The sequence below is a fragment of the Euphorbia lathyris genome, chromosome 8, assembly GCF_963576675.1.
Source record: "Euphorbia lathyris chromosome 8, ddEupLath1.1, whole genome shotgun sequence".
NCBI lineage: Eukaryota > Viridiplantae > Streptophyta > Magnoliopsida > Malpighiales > Euphorbiaceae > Euphorbia > Euphorbia lathyris.
In genome coordinates, this window is record NC_088917.1 from 2,635,374 (window position 1) to 2,638,343 (window position 2,970).

At 30.3% G+C, this 2,970-nt stretch overlaps 1 non-coding gene across 1 annotated transcript; it reads right to left on the reverse strand.

Annotated features, from left to right (window-relative positions):
• Nucleotides 1-2,540: 2,540 nt before the first annotated feature.
• TRNAL-UAG (transfer RNA leucine (anticodon UAG)) lies at nucleotides 2,541-2,620 on the reverse strand. The gene has a single exon. It is a non-coding gene; the product is annotated as a tRNA-Leu (tRNA).
• Nucleotides 2,621-2,970: the final 350 nt, after the last annotated feature.

Consider the following 2,970-nt stretch of genomic DNA (forward strand, 5'->3'; position numbering starts at 1 on the left):
GAATTTATATGTGAAACTTTTGTCTTTAAGAAAGCTGTGAAGTTTTATTAAAAAAAATAAAAAAGAAAGGTGTGAAGTGGGTAAAGTAGAAGTCAGAGTTCGGGTCCAAGTTTTTTTTAGAGTTACCTACTAATAATACGGTTGGGGACTAACTGATTTATATTGAGTCATTAAAATCAGTCATTAACTTTGTTTTTTTCTTGCAGTGTTGCACAACAAAAAAATTTTGCTAAATCGAACTTGCTCAATTTTTGTTGTATATATGCGTATTATAATTTGAATGGTCAAGAACCAATTTTTAACTACTAATGTACAATTTCCCAAAATTAAGCTAGATTTTGCTTAAGTGTCCTAACATATAAAAGAAAATTGTATTTAGGGAGGGTCGAACAGGTAAAAAAAAATAAAAAATTTTGATTTAAGAGGGCCTACCAGGTTAAAAAAAATAATAATTTGGATTTAAGGAGGGCCTACCAGGCCAAAAAAATTAGAAATTTGGATTTAGGGAGGTCTAACAGGCTAAAAAAATTTAGAAATTTGGATTTAGAGAGACCTAACAGTCCCAAAAAATTAGAAATTTGGATTTAGAGAGGCCTAAAAGGCCCAAAAAATTAGAAATTTAGATTTAGGGAATACCTAACAAGCTCAAAATATTGAAATTTTGAATTTCGGACAAGCTTAGCACTAATGAGCCATTTTGAAGGGCTAATTTAACATCCCGATATTTTTTTGAGACAAGGAGACCGAAACTACCCGAGGTCAATGTAGTTCTGGCGGTCGAAGGGGCCCGGGTCCTCCTTTCTACACCCCTGGAGAAGTGTATGGATGGTGAATTATGCTTGAGAATTGTTATTTAGGATATAGGAGGAGCTTCCTACATATCTCCAATATATTTTGTTTGAAGAAATATGTGACAGGGTGGGTCAATTATTTTAGCGGCTCTATGTTTATCTTTCATTTTTTTATCGGCTTAATGCGTTTGTCTCACTGAACCTGACCTAAAAAATGGATTTGTCTTCTAAACTTACAAAGTGTATCGTTAGTCCTTGGACTTAATTACATTGATCTATTGCTCTCTAAACTTGTTGAAAATATACATTTTAATTTATCTAATTCCTCTTTGCTATGCCACATGGAGTTATAGGGTTAATCAAGTTGAAAATATCAATTTAAAGCAAGTTCAAGAGGCAAACGAGATATTTTGTAAATTCAACGAACCAAGTTTTTTTTTTTTTTGCTAAATTCAGGAGCTCCTGATGTATGTTTTACAAATTTAAATTTGACAAGTATAAAATTTAATTAATTCTTGACTGAATAAAGAAGAACCAATTAACTAGAGAATGAAGGAGTTAGAAACTATATTATTGTTAGGGTAATGTACAAAAAAAAAACCTTGTGGTTTGACCTTTTCACATACAGTCTCATGGCTTTAAAACTTACAAACATGGAGCTATGGTTTGTATAGTTTGCAAACTCAAACATTCGTCAAAAAAATATTGTCATAATTTACCCGAAAAGTGAGCGATTTAGACAAGTATGATTCTGCAAATTATCTCATATTGAATTTGAAAATTAACTAAACTACAAGTATTTTTTGACCGAAAAATTGACTTACTAATCCGTAACTACAAACTTCACAAACCATGGGTCATTGTTTGCAAGTTTTTAAACCATGAGACTACGTTTGCAATCAGACAAACCACAAAGATTTTTGTATTTTATCCTTATTGTTAAGAGAGAATTTATGAAATAAATTTAGGAGGCCCCGTATTGTTTTGTTGTTGAGAGACAGTAATTGATAAAAAAAAAGGTAGTGTGTTTGTCGATATATAATTACTATTAAATTCAAGTTATGAATAATAATTATTTATATGAATATTTGTTTAACTATTGATATCTCAATAATTATTATATTATAATTAAAATAAGTTTTGGATTAGAGGCCCCTTTAGATAGGAGGCTTTGGGCGGATACTAGACATGCTCCCAAACGTCATTGAACTTTATTTTGTTTTGAATAAAAGGTATTGAATTTTCATTTTTTTTAAATAGTTCGGTTTGAGGATCTTCAGACACCCTTTAAGTGGATTCTTTTCCAATCAAAACTTTTTGCATACACTATTAAGTCAATTTACTGACAGAATTTTGATGTTTGCTGACAGAAATTTCCGCCAGCAAACATATATTTTCTTGTAGTGATCTAAGTAGAAAAGAAATAAAAAAATTCCTCTTGTAGGATCTATTGCCCCATTGAATTTCTTAGAGTGATATAAATTTTAATTTGTCTAAAATTAATCATATGCTATCATGTATATTTAAGTAATTAATCATGTCACTTTAAGCAAGTTACAAAATAAGATAGTTTGTAAATTTAGAATACCAATCAATTTTTTTGTCAGTTGTCTTGTAACGTATCTAAGTAAAAAAGAAATCAAAGTTTTTCCTTTCTTGGTGTTTAATAAATTATTCTTTCCTCAAAAAAGAAACGGAAATATTACTCGCTTTAGTTACCAAAAAAACTGAAAAATGATTAATTAATGATGACAGCTGTGGGATTTGAACCCATGCCCTTTCAGACCAGAGCCTAAATCTGGCGCCTTAGACCACTCGGCCAAACTGTCTTTGATTCTAATAAATTATTATTGGTTGTGTAATCCTATTAATTCGTGATTAACGACGGTTTGTTATATATTTTAATGTGTTACTTATTATATATCTAATCTTAACAAAAAAAAAGTGTATGCACATAGGTGTATATTTAGCCCATGCCCCCTTGTTAAGCCCAAAATATACCTAAAATATCATATATACATACGTTAAATTTACATTGAAATCGTGTTAATTATATTCATTTAGAGTACTTTTACGTCTTTATATACTTCTCTAATGCAAGGTACTTAATTATTTGGTTAAATCCAAATAGGAGCTAAAACGGAGCAAAAACGAGGGAAAAACCTAAGTTACGTGCCAA